This window comes from Heterocephalus glaber, unplaced genomic scaffold, assembly GCF_053883595.1.
Source record: "Heterocephalus glaber isolate CG9 unplaced genomic scaffold, H.glaber_assembly_v1.0 deba00001550, whole genome shotgun sequence".
NCBI lineage: Eukaryota > Metazoa > Chordata > Mammalia > Rodentia > Bathyergidae > Heterocephalus > Heterocephalus glaber.
The window spans coordinates 5,975,177-5,991,826 of record NW_028258343.1 but is presented as its reverse complement, the minus strand read 5'-3'; the positions used below and the strand labels follow the sequence as shown (position 1 = coordinate 5,991,826).

At 36.6% G+C, this 16,650-nt stretch overlaps 1 pseudogene; it reads left to right on the top strand.

Annotated features, from left to right (window-relative positions):
* Positions 1 to 977: 977 nt before the first annotated feature.
* Positions 978 to 16,377, top strand: LOC101712012 (vomeronasal type-1 receptor 90-like; annotated as a pseudogene).
* The last annotated feature ends 273 nt before the right edge of the window (positions 16,378 to 16,650 follow it).

Sequence of the window (16,650 nt, the reverse complement as noted above, 5' to 3'; positions counted from 1 at the left end):
AATGTCTTTAGATAGAAGAATAAGGGAGAAAATTTTCATATATATATATTGTATATATATATTGTTTTCATACATATGTTTATATATTATTTTAAAAACCAATAATAGTCATAATAATAGTCTTAGAATACTGAAAATAGAAAAAGTCTTTCTAAAGAAGCATTGCTTTTGCAATCAGATAATATTTTGACATCATCGCTACTTATCCATCACTGAAAATCAGGCTGATGAGCTCCAATTAAATAAGAGCATAATTAAATTAATGAGTATGAACATTCATTATGATATCTCATCTTGATTTGAGTTAGAACCGCCTTGCAGATTAGTAAATTCTGGATATACTTGTGGAAGACTGACAATATAGGCCAGTAAACTGAGGCAGGGTAGACCCACCAGGGATGTGCCTGGCCCTAACCAATAGGCTGGTGGCTTGAACAGAATAGAAAAGGAAAGAATAAGGAAGTGGTTCCTTTCCTTACTGGAGTTTGGGCTTTGGATGATGTTGGTCACTAGTTCCTCAAGCTTCCAGTGTAGAGCCTTGAATCTTCACACTGGTGACTTTGCAGTGAGCTTCCAGGCCCGTGACCTTTGTCCTCTACTGGATATGCTGCCTCTCTGGAGCACAGTCATCCATTTTGGAATTCCTTTTCCTCTTATCTAATAGACAGCCACTGGGACTCTTCCTATTCAGACCCTATAAGCCAATGATGGTGAACCTGTAGAGACTGAGTGCCAAAGTGCAACCCCAAACCAACATTTATCACAAAGTGCCAACGTTGGAGTTAAATCTGTATAAGAGGGTTTTGTTTAGAAAAAACAGCTCTATGTTAACATCTTTTGTCTTAAAAGAAAAGCACAGTGACACCTATGCCACAGGTTTGCCACCACTGCTATAAGCCTACCTAATAAATCTCTCCTATAATCATACATTTATTTTTACCTTGAATCTGTTCCTCTAGAGAACCTTAACTAACACAATGAGAAATAAGGAAGGAAACTATCAACAGCAGTTACATAAGTATGATTATAGAAAAATAGCAGGAATTAGTGACTTGAAGAATATCAGTGGATAGAAATTCAGTTTATAAATTTCTATGCCAAATCCGTAAATACTAACAATTTCAATATTTAAAATAACCATTTATGATAGAAAAATACATTTAATAAATTCATTGAAATATATAAGAAATTTTACGTTATACATATACAATATAATATATATGTAATACATACACTTAAATATATGTGTGTATATATATTTATATTTTACGTAGTGTGTGTGTGTGTGTAGGTAGTGTGGTGCTAAGGATCAAACCCAGAGACTTGAGCATGCTAAGCTCTACCACTGATCTATAGCACCAACTTCAAAAATTATAAAACTTTAGTGAAAGAGAAAAATCTATAGATAGGAAAACTGCCCTCGTGGGTAAGAAAAATCAAGGAAATAAGGAAAGATGAAATGAGGAAGGACAAGAGAAAGGGAGGACGAGAGGGAAATGTCTGCTTTGCCAAACTGATAATTTGTAGAGATGGAAAACTGTAATACCATTCCTTACTTAGCACAAGGATCATGGCTGACAACCCTATAACCAAAGATTAACAAGAGAAAATCATATCAGATTTCTTTAATCAAAGATTTACACTTGAGAGTTTTTGGAAATGGAAACTGAAAGATGCAGGGCAAACTCTCTATTCTTATGCTCAGGTCCAGTGAAGAATGGACAGTCACATCAAAATGAGATTGGACAATAAGTGCCCTAATGGTGATAGATGAGAGAAGCCCAGCCAGGGCTGGTGGTTTGATGTTTTCTTGGCCTCTCTGTGCAGTATGGTTTCCACGAGTGTGTGAACAGAAGCACTTCTGAGATGAGGGTTTTATGACATATAAGGCAGACAATGTAAATCAGAGAATGTTTTGGTGAGCTCTTACACAGAAAAGAAAGGTAGTGTTAAATTAACAGTTCTAGGTTTTATTGCTAGCTTTAGAGCAGTGAGGTTTTATGTTGTTGTTGCTGTCTTTTTGTTTGCTTGTTTGTTTTGTTTTTGTTTCCGGTACTGGGAAAGAAACCCAGGGGCTTCACACTTAGCAACATCCCCAGACTTTCCTTTATTTTAAATTTTTGTTTGTTTGTTTGTTTTTGGTAAGTCACTAAGTTGCCCTGGCTGGACTGGTATTTACAATCCTCCTGCCTCAGCCTCCCAGAATGTAGAGGTCATATGCACACATCATGACTGCCCAATTTAGTTCTAGCTGCTTTTCATTGCCTTGCAGAAGAGGATTTGCAGTTTCTATGCCTCGCCTTGTGGACGAAAGGAAAAGAGAACAAAGAAGAGTAAGAGAAAAAAACTGTTTCTGGAATCCTTCAATTCAAAGAGCCATACTTTGGAGTATCATTTTCTGAACATTCAGTGAAATACTAAGGAAATTTCAGATATAATTTTGACTACAGATTCAAAAATTATATGAATTATTTTATGAATTTAAAAATTTATATGAAGAATTTATTTTTTAAATCAATGAGGTGTTCTCAAGATTTAAAGGTATAGTAATTATTAAGATTCCAAAGATGATGCAGGAATAAACAAGGAGATCATGCTTATAAAATAGAGTATTCTGAATGAGAACCATAGTCTAAAAGAAACTTAATTTATAAGAAAATTGGCATTGCAAATTATTAGGATTTATTTAATAAGTAATAATTATGACAAATGGTTGCTCATAGTAAAAAAAATGGTTCTTAACTCATAACATGTATAACAATCAATTATAAGCAAAATAAACCTCAAAACTAAAACTTTAAAGCATTTAGAAGATAAAAAACTAAATATATTTATGACATTGTGGGCAGGGATGATTTTAAATAAACTCTCCCAGAACAAAAATGATAAAGGAAGGCCGGGGATTTAGCTCAGTGGTTTCAACTCCTGCTGCACAAGCGCAAGGACCAGAGTTCAATCCCCGGTACAAAAAAAAAAAATTATAAAGGAAAAAATGAACAAATCTGTCTAAAATAGAAATGAAAATTATTATATTAAAAACCTAAAAGGATTCATGGAATGATAGGGAACCCTCAGGACCGGGGCAATGAGCCAGTGCCCACCATCATGGAGGCATTGAGGACTTCCACCTCATTGTGCTCAGTGCTGATATGCTCACATCACTGCTGAGACACCTATTGCCCAGAGAGGCTGCCAATTTCAAAGGATCACATAATAGAGTCTATGCATCTCAGCCAACAGCTGATCTGACAGCCTGCTTGTGGAGACTTCCTCTTACAGGCTGACAAACACATCAATGCTATGAAAATGCAGATGATCCTACAAATAAAAGGCTTCCACAGACCTACCAAGAACAACATTGAAGATAATCATGAGGTGTTGACTTGCTGAGTTCAGTAATAGAAAACTGTTAGGTGACCTTTTATGTATCTAAGAATAGTGCTTGGGTAAAAAGAGACCAACTTTTATGCTCCAAAGAAGATCTGCCAGTTTAAGATATCTGCTATATGCTTCTTCCCTCATGGAGATGAAAAAAAAGCAGATTTTCCAGTTTTATTGGCATACAATACATGGTTTTCTTTGAAGTCAGCATTGGGATCATAGCCAACACCATCCTGCTTCTCTTTCATGTCCTCATATTTCTTCTGGGACATTGACATAAGGCTACTAATCTGACCATTGGTCACATGGTCTTTATCCACATAGCGATGCTCCTAACTGTGAGTTTCATAGCTAGAGACACTTTAGGGCATCGTGATTGGTGGATAACATCACGTGTACTTCTGTTATCTATTTGAATAGGTTGATGCAGGACCTCTCCATCTGTACTGTCTGCCTGCTGACTGTCCTCCAGGCCATCACCATCAGCCTCAGAAACTCCTGTTTGGCCAAGTTCAAACAGAAATCCCTGCATCAGAAACTGTGTTGCTTTCTTTTTTTTTTTTTCCCATTTGGTTTATTGGTACATTTTAGGTATACAATACAGTTACATTCATCATTGGGATCTTGTACCATTACATGATATATCTTGATTCTTATTTCTCCCCATTCTCCTGCCCTCCCTTTACCCCCTCAACCCTTCCCTATTTACAAAGACTTTGTTTCCATGTTTTTCCTTTTCTCATATTTTTTCTTTTCCCTTCTTTCCTTTCCCCTATCACTCCCACTTCCCCTATGCCTTAGGACCTTTTCTTCCTATTTCACAATATCAATTAAGCATTTTGATTTTTATTTACACTTTTAGTTTTTCACACCAGTGAAATGATTATTTACACGTGTCCTATTTTTTTCACTTTAGAGTATACCCTCAATGCATATCCAGTTAGCTACAAACGCCTCCAGTTTCTCATTCTTTATAGCTGAGTAGTACTCTATTTTATAAAAAAAAAAAAAAAAAAAAAAAAAAAAAAACACATACACACACACATCTTCTTTATCCAGTCTTCAGTTGATGGGCAATTGGGTGTTTCCAACTTTTGGCTACTACAAACTGTGCTGCTCGGTACCACCAATCCCAGCACAGAGGAAGGGGCTTCCAGGCCACCACAACACCACTCGCAGTGCAGACCAGTTCAGAGGAAGGGGCTTCTGGGCTGCCATACCACCACTCCGAGTGCAGAAGGAGGGCCTTCCAGGCCACTGTTTCACCTCTCTGAGTGCAGAGGAGATGAGCCACACAGGCACCAAGAACACCCGCTCCCCTCCACCCCAGTCGAAATGAGAAAAAGCATAAACAAGTCTCAAAACCAGACATCCAGATCACCTACAGCAAACCAAAAGGGAAATAAGATGAAGCACTCTGACACTCAACCACCTGGACTCTCTGAACTGGCAACAAAATAGGATCTAGAAAAAATGAAACCAGAAATAATTTCTCAGATAACAGAAGAGATTGTGCTCATAGTACAAAACATGATTAATAAATTTAGACAGGAGCTGAGGAACATGATGGAATCCCAATATAGGAAACAAATAGAATCCATAAAACAGATGCAAACAGATTTCCAGAAGATTAGAAACTCCACTGAAAGTCCACACAGCAGAATGAGCCAATGTGAGGACAGAATTTCAGATATAGAAGGTAAGATTGCAATTAGTGACCAGGAAAAGAAAAATTGTTTCAAACTTGTAAGGGACCACGAGAAATCAATCCAACAGCTACTAGACCATGCAAAGAAGAATGACATAAGACTGATTGGAGTCAATGAAGAAACAGGAGAGAGAGCAGATGACATAAAAAAAACTGTTCACAGAAGGAATGGCAGAAAACTTCCCAAGGAGGGGAAAAGAACTTGACATACAGATAAGTGAGGCATATAGGACTCCAGCTAGCCTTGATTAAAAAAAAAATCTACACATAGGTATATAATTGTTAAGATTCAAGTAACCCAACAGAAGAACAAAGTTCTACAAATAGTTAGACAAAAGAAACAAATTACATACAAAGGAAAGCCCATCAGAATCACAGCAGACTTCTCAGTGGAAACCCTCAAGACAAGAAGAGCTTGGAGTGATGCATTCCAAGCCCTGTTTTCCTACAGGAAAACAGCCTCCAACCCAGACTGATGTACCCTGAAAAACTATCTTTCAAAAATGATGGAGAAATAAGATACTTTCATGACAAAGAGCACCTTAGGAACTTCATGAATACCAAACTAGCACTCCAAAAAGTTTTAGACACTATCCTAGGAAAAGACAATAAGGATCATAACCACAGGAAGCTGAGCAGAATGAATTCATGAAGAGCAACAAGAAATTAAGTGTAAAGGGGGAGAATCCAACAAAAAGAAAAAGTTACGACAATGATAAGTCCATACAAATCAGTTATAACCATCAAAGTTAATGGTCTCAACTCACCAATCAAAAGAAATAGACTGGCAGAATGGGTCAAGAAGCAAGATCCAACACGATGCTGCATACAAAAAACACACGATTCAAAAAGAAACTCATAGACTGAAAGTGAAAGGGTGAAAAACAATACTCCATGTGACAGAAACCCAAAAAAATGCAGAAGTAACTATCCTCTTTGCAGATCAAGTGGATTTCAAACCAACATGGATTAAGAGAGACCAAGAAGGACACTACATCCTTGTAAAGGGAGCAATCCAACAGGAAGAGTTGACAATCTTAAATAGATATGCACCAAATGTTAGTGTACCCAACTATATAAAACAAATACTAATGGACATGAAAAGTCATATATGCACTAATACAATTATAGTGGGGGACCTCCATACCCCACTATCACAAATAGATAGATCAACAGGATAAAATATAAGTAATGAAATACTAGAACTCAATCGAACTCTAGAACAAATGAAATTAACAGATGGTTACAGAGTGTTCCACCCCACAAAATCAGAATACACATTCTTCTCAGCTGCACATGGGCCATTCTACAAAATAGACCACATACTCACTCATACAACATGTTTAAGTAAGTGCAAAGGAACTGAAGTTATCCCCTGCATATTATCAGACCATAGTGCAATGAAATTGGAGATCCATAGCAAAAGAAGCCACAAATATTTCATAAACACATGGAAATTGAACAACACACTTCTGAATAACCAATGGGTCACAGAGGAAATTAAAGAAGAAATCAGACAGTTCCTTCAATTAAATGAAAATGACAATACAATATTGGAATCTATGGGACACAATGAAAACAGTCTTATGAGAGAAATTCACAGCAATGAATACTCATATTAGGAAAACAGAGAGAACCCAATTAAACAACCTGATGCTGAACCTCAAGCTTCTAGAAAAAGAAGAGCAGAACAAACCTAAAGCTCATACAAGGGAGTAAATTAAAAAGATCCCAGCATAAATCAATTCAATGGAGACCAAGAGAGTGATGTAAAAACTTAATGAAGCCAGGAGTTGGTTCTTCAAAAGAATAAACAAAATTGACAAACCCTTAGCCAACCTTATCAGGAAAAGGAAAGAAAAGGCCCAAATCCATCCAATTAGGAATGAAAACAGTGAAATTACAACAGACCCAGCAGAAATCTAGAGGATCATCAATACCTACTTCAAGAACCTACACACCAATAAGATGGAAAACACAGAAGAAATGGACATATTCCTAGACACGTATGAATTACCAAAGTTGAACAAAGAAGACATAAAAATTCTAAACAACCCAATATCAATCAACTCAATTAAAAATGTAATTAAAAACTTACCAACTAAGAAAAGCCCCGGTCCTGATGGTTTCACTCCTCAATTCTACAAGACATTTAGAGAAGAACTACTGCCACTAATGTTTAAACTCTTGAATGAAATTGAAAGGGAAGCAATACTCCAAAATTCATTCCTAGAAGCAAACATCACCTTGATCCCCAAAGCAGAGAAAGACCCAACCGAAAAAGAGAACTATAGGCCAATCTCACTAATGAGCATAGATGCAAAAATCCTTAATAAGATAATGGCAAACAGAATGCAGAAGATCATCAAGAAGATCATATACCTTGACCAAGAGAGATTCATCCCAGGAATGCAGGGATGATTCAACATATGCAAATCAATCATTCTAATACACTATATCAATAGAACCAAGGACAAAAACCATATTATCATCTCAATAGGTGCAGAAAAAGCATTTGACAAAATCCAACACACATTTATGAAAAAAGCCTACAAAAAATTGGAATAGGTGCTCTGTACCTCAATCTGATAAAAGCCATCTATGAAAAACTAACAGCCAATATCATACTAAATGGTCAAAAACTGAAATCCTTCACACTAAAATCAGGAACAAGACAAGGATGTCCACTGTCACAATGCTTGTTCAATATAGTTTTGGAAACAGCCACAGCAATTAGACAAGAGAAAGAAATAAAAGGAATAAAGGTAGGAAATGAAGAAGTCAAATTGTCATTATTTGCAGATACCATGATACTCTACATAAAACACCCCAAGAACTCCAACAAAAGTCTTCTAGATGTAAAAACCAAATTCAGTAAAGTAGCTGGATACAAGGTCAACACACAAAGTATCGATAGTTTTCCTCTACACAAACAACAGACTGACTGAGACAGAAATAAGGCAAACAATTCCTTTCACAATAGCATCCAAAAAACTGAAATATCTAGGAATCAACCTAACAAAAGAAGTCAAAGACTTCTCTGAAAACTATAGTGCTCTGAAAAGAGAGATTTAAGGTGATACCAGAAAATAGAAAGACATCCACTGCTCCTGGGTAGGAAGAATTAACATAGTGAAAATGGTCATACTTCCAAAACTGCTATATAGATTCAATGCAATCCCAATTGAAATCCCAGAAGCATATTTCATGGACCTTGAGAAAACAATCCAAAAATTCATTTGGAACAAGAATAGACCCAGAATAGCAAAAGCAATTCTAGGTAACAGAGACATGGCAGGGGCTATCACAATCCCCAACTTGAAATTGTACTACAAAGCTATGATGATTTAAAAAAACAGCATGGTACTGGCAAAGAAACAGACCTGAAGACCAGTAGAACAGATTAGAAGATGCAGAAACAACTCCAGAAACTCAGCCATATCATCTTCGACAAAGGAGCCAAACACCCTCACTGGAGGAAAGATAGACTCTTTAATAAATGGTGCTGGAAAAACTTGGTTTCAACTTGCCAAAGATTAAAACTACACCTATATCTCTCACCATGCACTAAACAAAAATCAAAATGGATTAAAGATCTAAATATTAAATAGAAATGTTGAATCATCTGGAACAGTGGTTAGGTAGAACTCTTGAAGATATTGGTATAGGAAAAGATTTTATAAACAAAACCTCAGTTGCACGTAAACTAGCACAATCAACAAGTGGGATCTCTTCTTATTAAAAACCTTCTTCACAGCAAGAGAAACCACCAACAGTGTGAAGAGACAACCCACAATGTGGGAAAAAATTTTCACCTACTGTCCCTCAGACAAAAGGTCTACTATGTATAATCTATAAAGAGCTTAAAGAAATCAGAACTCCCAAATTTAAAGACCTAATCCAAAAATGGGCATCTGAAATGAACTGACATTTCTCAAACAAGGAAGTAGAAATAGCAAATAAATACATGAAAAAATGCTCAACATCACTTGTCATTCGTGAGATGCAAATGAAAACAATGCTGAGATTCCACCTCACTCCAGAAAGAATGGATGCTATCATGAAATCAACAAATGACAAATGCTGGCAGGGCTGTGGGGAAAGAGGAACCCTCCACTGCTGGTGGGAGTGTAGCCTGGTGCAACCACTGTGGAAATCAGTATGGAGATACCTCAAAGAATTAGGACTCAAAGTCACATTTGACCCAGCTATTCCTCTGCTGGGTATCTTCCCCAAAGAATTAAAAGGATCATACCACAGTGATATATGTGCACCCATGTTCATAGCAGCACAATTTGTAATAGCTAAAACTTGGAAACAGCCCAATTGCCCATCAACTGGAGACTGGATAAAGATGTGGGGTGTTTTTTAAATGGAGTACTACTCAGCCATAAAAAATGCGAAATTAAAGACATTTATAGCTAAAAAGATGCACATTGAGGAAATACTCTTAAGTGAAATAAATAAGACACACAAGTATAAATACCAAATAGTTTCTCTAGTGTGAGAAAATGAAAGTGTAAATAAGGACTAAAGAGTATAATAGATAATGTGAAATAGGAAGAAAAGGGGTAAAGGGGAAGCAGAAGTGGTAGGGGTAGGGGAAAGGAAAGAAGGGAATGGAATTAATTGAGAAAATGAAAAAATGGAAACAAGGTCTTTGTAAATAGGGAGTCGTGGAAGGGTTGAAGGGAGGGCAGGAAATGGGGGGAAAATGTGAACCAAGAAAGATTATGTAAAGGTGCAAATTTCCAATGCTGAATGTCAATATATTGTATACCTAAAATGTACCAATAAAATAATATTTAAAAAACTGTGCCTCTATAAACATGGGTGAGCATATATCAATGTGGTATGATTCTTTTAATTCTTTTGGGAAGATACCCAGTAGAGGAATAGCTATGTCAAATGGGACTTCCAATCCTAGTTGTTTGAGGAGTCTCCATATTGATTTCCACAGTGGTTGCACCAGACTTCCCTCCTGCCAACAATGAACAAGTATTCCTTTCTCCCCCATAACCCCGCTAGCATTTGTTACTGGTTGATTTCATGATAGCAGCCATTTTTTCTGGTGTGAGGTGGAATCTCAGTGTTGTTTTCATTTGCATCTCTCAAATGACCAGCAATGTTGAACATTTTTTCATATGTTTATTTGCTGCTTTTACTTCTTTGCCTGAGAAATGTCTGTTCATTTCAGATGCCCATTTTTGAAATGGCTCTTTATATTTGGGGATTCTGATTTATTTTTTTAGTTCTTTATATATTCTAGATAGTTTTCCTTTGAGGAACACCTGGTGAAATTTTTTTCCCACATTGTACGTTGTCTCTTAGCTCTGTTGGTGGTTTCTCTTGCCATGCAGAAGCTTTTTAATAAGATGAGATCCCAGTTATGATTCTTTGTGCTGGTCCCTGTGCTACTGAGGATTTGTTCATAAAGTCTTTTCCTATGCCAATGTCTTCAAGATTTCTAACTAACTTATCTTCCAGCAAGTTTAGTGTTTCTGTTGTAATATTTAGATCTTTAATCCACTTGGATTTTAGTTTAGTGCATGGTGAAAGATAGGGATCTAGTTTTAGTCTTTGGCAAGTTGAAATCCAGTTTTTCCAGCACAATTTATTAAAGTGGCTATCTTTCCTCCAGTGAGGATGGTTGGCTCCTTTGTCAAAGATGAGGTAGCTGAGTATGTCTGGAGTTGTTTCTGCATCTTCTAATCTATTCCACTTATCCTCGGGTCTGTTTCTTTGCCAGTACCATGCTGTTTTTATCACAGTGGCTTTGTAGTATAGTTTCAAGTTGGGAATTGTGATACCCCCTGCCATGACCCCATTGCCTAGAATTGCTTTGGCTATTCTAGGTCTCTTCTGGTTCCAGATTAACTTGTGGACTGTTTTCTCAAGGTCCTTTAAATATGCTGTGGGATTTCAATCAGGATTGCATTGAATCTGTATAGCAGCTTTGGAAGTATGGCCATTTTCACTATATTGGTTCTTCCTACACAGGAACAGGGCATATCTCTACATTTTCTTATATCCTATTTGATGTCTTTTTTCAGAGTACCACAGTTCTCCATGTAGAGGTCTTTTGCTTCCTTTGTTAGATTGATTCCTAGATATTTCATTTTTGGTGGTGCAATTGTGAAAGGGATTGTTTCCCTAATTTCTCTTTCAGTGAGTCTGTTATTTGTGGACAAGAATGCTATTGATTTTTGATCATTGATCTTGTATTCAGCTACTCCATTGAACCTGTCAATTCAGTCTAGAAGTCTTTTGGCAGAGTTTTTAGGGTCTGCTATGTAGAGTATCTCATCAGCAGCATATAATGACAGTTTAACTTCTTCCTTTCCTCTATTCCTTTTATTTCTTTCTCTTGTCTGATTCTTGTGGATAATGTTTCTAAAACTATGTTGAATGGGAGTGGTACTAGTGGATATCCTTGTCTTGTTCCTGATTTTAGTGTAAAGGTTTTCAGTTTTTGACCATTTAGTATGATGTTGGCTGTTGGTTTTTCATAGATAGCCTTTATCAAGTTGAGATAAAGACCATCTATTCTAATTTTCTGCAGGGTTTTTATCATGAATGGGTGTTGAATTTTGTCAAATGCTTTTTCTGCATCTATTGAGATAATCATATGGTTTTGTCCTTGATTCTGTTAATATAGTGTATTACATATATTGATTTACATATGTTGAACCATCCTTGCATCCCTGGGATAATTCCAACTTGGTCAGAGTGTAAGATCTTCTTGATGACACTCTGTGTTCTGTTTTCCAGTATTTTAATGAAGATTTTTGCATCTATGTTCATTAGGGAGATTGGCCTGGCTCTCTCTTTTGTTGGGTCTTTCCCTGGTTTTGGAATCAAAGCAACACTTACTTCCAGGAATGAATTTGGAAGTATTACTTCCCATTCAATTTCATTGATGAGTTTAAAGGGTAATGGTGATAGTTATTCTCTAAATATCTTGTAGAATTCAGCAGTGAAGCCATCAGGAACTGGGATTTTCTTTTTTGGAAAATTTTTAATTACATTTTCAATTTCACTGATTGTAATTGGGATGTTTAGAATTTTTATATCTTCTTCATTCCACTTTGGTAATTCATATGTATCTAGAAATCTATCCATTTTTTCTGTGTTTTCCATTTTATTAGAGTACAGGTTCTCAAAGTAGGTATTGATGATCCTGTGGATTTCTGATGGACCTTTTGTGACTTCACCTTTTTTGTACCTAATTGCATGGATTTGAGCCTGTTCTTTCCTTTTTTGGATAAGGTTGGCTAAGGGTTTGTTAATTTTGTTTATTCTTTCAAAGAACCAACTCTTGGCTTCACTGATTATTTTTGTATCATTCTCTTTATCTCCATTGCATTGATTTCTACTCTGATCTTTATAATTTCCTCCCTTTTATGAGCTTTGGGCTTGTCTTGCTCTTCTTTTTCTAGAAGCTTGAGCTTCAGCATCAGGTTGTTTATTTGAGCTCGTTCTGTTTTCCAACTATGGGTATTCACTATTATGAATTTCCCTCATAAGACTGCTTTCATTGTGTCCCATAGATTCCATTGTGTCATATTGTCATTGTCATTTAATAGTAGGAACTTTCTGATTTCTTCTTTAATTTCCTGTGTGACCCATTGGTTGTTCAGGAGAGTGTTATTAAATTTCCATGTGTTTGTGAAGTTCTTGCAGTTTCTTATGCTATTGATCTCCAGTTTAATTGTACTATGGTCTGATAATATACACAAGATAACTTCAATTCCTCTGCATTTACTTAAACATGCTCTGTGAGGTAGTATCTAGTCTATTTTGGAGAATGTCCCACATGCAGCTGAAAAGAATGTATATTCTGATTTTGTGATGTCTATTAGACGTCTGTTAAATCCATTTGTTCAAAAGCTTGGTTCAGTTCTAATATCTCGTTGTTGACGTTTTGTCTAGATGATCTGTCTATTTGTGACAGTAGGGTACTGAGGTCACCCACTATAATTGTATTTGTGCTTATTTGGTTTTTCATGTCCCCTAGTAATTGTTTTGTATAGTTGGGGGCATTACTATTTGGTGTATATATATTTATGATTGTCATCTCTTCCTCTTGGATTGTTCCCTTTACAAGGATGTAGTGACCATCTTTGTCTCTCTTAATTAGTTTTGGTTTGAAATTTACTTTATCTGCTACCCCTGCTTTTTTCCAGGTTGCTTTCACATGGAGAACTGTTTTCCATCCTTTTACTTTCAGTCTATGAGTTTCTTTTTGAGCTAGGTGCATTTCTTATATACAGCATATTGTTGGATTTTGCTTCTTAATCCATTCTGCCAGTCTATTTCTTTTGATTGGTTAATTGAAGCCATTAACATTGTTATAACTGATATGTATTGACTTATCATTGTCATGTTATTTTCCTGTTGTTGGCTCTTTTTTATTTTTCCCCCTTCCTTTAATTTCTTGTCTTGCCTGATGAATTTGCTCTGTTGGGCCTCATGGAGTTGTGAACTTCATTATCTTTTTCTAAGATATTGTTAAAAATTGTTTGGAGTGCTGGTTTTTTTATCCATGAAGTTTCTCAGGTGTTCTTCATCATGGAAGTATCTTATTTCTCCATCAATTTTGAAAGATAGTTTTGCAGGATACATCAGTCTACGTTGGAGGTTGTTTTCTTTTAGGGCTTGAAATACTTCACTCCAGTCCCTCCTTAACTTGAGCATTTGTGTTGAAAAGTCTGGTATGATTCTGATGGGCTTTCCTTTGCATGTGCTCTAACTTTTCTCTAACTGCTTGTAGTATTTTGTTTTTCTGTTGGGTTTCTGGGATCTTGATTATTGTGTGTCTAGGTGTTGTTTTTTTTTTTTTTTGTCATGGCTAGTTAGAGTCCTGTATGCCTCATCTATGTGTATGTCAAATTCTTTTGCTGTTTTGGGGAAGTTTTCTGTCATTAATTCCATGAACAGTTTTTTTTTTATGACATTTGTGCTTTTTCTGGACTCCTATCAGTCTTATATTAGTCTTCTTTGTGTCATCTAGGAGCTGTTGGATTGATTTCTCATGGTCCCTTACTATTTTTCAGACATCTCTCTTTTCTTGGTCACTGACTGGCATCCTGTCTTCTATATCTGATATTTTGTCTTCAGATTGGCTCAGTCTGCTGTGTATGCTTTCAATAGAGATTTTAATCTTCTGGATATCTGTTTGAATCCGTTTCATGGATTCCATTTCTTTCCTATATTGGGCATTCATGGTTTCCATTTCTTTCCTATGTTGGGCATTCATGGTTTCCATCATGATCCTGAGCTCATCCATTTTTTTTTATCTGTTTCCATTCTAGAGTCTCTAATCATGTCTTTCATTCTGCTCATCATTTCTGTAGTTATCTGGGAAATTATTTCTGTTTTGAATTTTTCTAGAGCCTTATTCTTCTCTTTTGTTACTTCCTGTGCTATCAGTTCATGGTCCCAAGGTGGTTGATTATCAGACTTTTCCACCTCGTTTCCTCCAGAATTTGCCTTTCGTGGGGTGGAAGTCTGAATTTGTTCCTTGCTTAAATGTCTTCTCATTTTTGTTTTTGGTACTCTCCTTGGTTTAATTCCTTTGTTGATACTTCAATATTGCTTATTGTAAGTATCTTTGTGGTGTGTATTTAGGACCCCTATGGAATGATTGCTTCTCAGAGGTGTCTTCCAGATATAGCTGGTCTTTAGGTTTTGAATCTCTAATGACTCTGAACCTATCTCACTGTCATTATACCAGGAAGGACAACTGATTAGATCAGTCAAAATACCTTAGCCCACGTGATACAATCAGCAACACAATAGCATTAAGCACAGCTTAGAAAATGACAATTTGTGGTAGTTATTAATCTATCACCTTTAAATGTGTGAATTAAAACAAAATTGAGGACCAGCCAAATATTGGTTTATAGTGAATAAACTCTTCAATATAGCAACTCTACAATTTGGGATGAGGAATTAGAAGGAGTTGGGGAGGGAGGGATAGATAGGTAGAAGGATAAGGAAAGGTTAGAAGAGAGGCCAGAGGACACAGGAAGATCACACAATCTCTAGGAAACTGCTGAAGACAAGAGGGAAAGACAATGGAAGAACAAATAGGAGAAGAGAACATCCTAACAGCAATAGGGAGGCTAGAAACTATTTACTTTCCTTTAAAACTAATGACAATCAAGAGAAGGAAAAAGAGAAGAAGAGAAAAAGAAGAAATCTGAATTAGGGCCAGAACAGGAACATAAAGGGAGATGAAGAACAATGTGGGACAGTGAGAGAATGTGGGGGCGGGGGGGGGCAGAGAAAAGAGATAAATATAAAAAAAGATAAAAAAGAAAAATTTGAAAAGAGTAGAAAAAATAAAAATTAAAAAGAAAAAGAAAAAAAATAATTTTAAAAATAACAAAAAATAAAAATGAAGGGCCTCCTTCAGGGTATGTCTCTGCTGTCACAATAGACAACATGGGCAGCAGTGTGCAGATGTAAGTCAATGAGTCTCAGCAAGCCAGTAGCAGACATATGAGATTCAGGCAGATTTCTGGCTGCAACTCCCAAGTTGAGCTCCCTGTCCTGCTGCAGGGTTGAACTCTGCAAGGTTCTACTGCAGATTCCAGCTTCCCTTCCCCTTAAGATATTCCAGGTTCTGATGGGAGGTGACAATCCTTCCAACTTACCAAGTACAGAGTTCTGGTGTGCCTTTATTGCAGAGATTCTCTTCACTTTTCCAGTGGGCTTCAATTTTCATCAAGGCCTGAGAGATGCCCTCTTTCGGTTGTTCACTTCTGCTCTATCTTCTGGAGCTCAGGACAATGGCCTTTATGAGCCCCTGTGCCTCTGTAGTGTGGAACCAAGTACTAGCATATGGGGGGGGGGGGTCACTGGGAGGCAGGGCATGCCCATTAGTTCTTTTATCAAGTATGCATTTTTCTCACTAGTGACTTTCCAGTACATGTCCTTTATAGGACTCATGTTGCTCTCAGTGGGTACATGGTGATTCTCTTGTGCAAGCATAAAAGGCAGCCCCAGAATATTCATAGCACTAGAGTGTCTCCAAGAGCATCCCAGAACAAAGAGCCACACAGATTATTTTGTTGCTCATGAGTTTCTTTATTGTTATTTACAGTTTGGACTGTGTTTTCTGGTCCACCTTTTCAATTCTGTGGAACCATGACCAAATTCATCACTGCTTCCTGATGCTAATTGGCAATGGCTATGCTACCATCAGTCCTTTGCTGTAAATCAGTAGTGAAACAGTAATGATCAGGTGCTTCACGTTCATTTGGGCAAAAGTCAATGAATGATTTTCTTATTTCATGATGGATAATTTCTCTGACAATGAACAACTGCTTGGAATTGCTGTTGGATATTGAAATACACATAACTATGCTTTTTCTGTTAAACATATTTACTTTGATATATGTTCCTTTTAAGTAGATACTAGATAATTTAACAATATATCTCCCTGATGGAGCATAGGTTTCTAATTGTAACCTCACTTATAAGAACCAGAAATCTGCTCTCGTTCAAACTCTAAAGAACACGATGTGTATCACTGGTTTTTGAGAATAGATAAA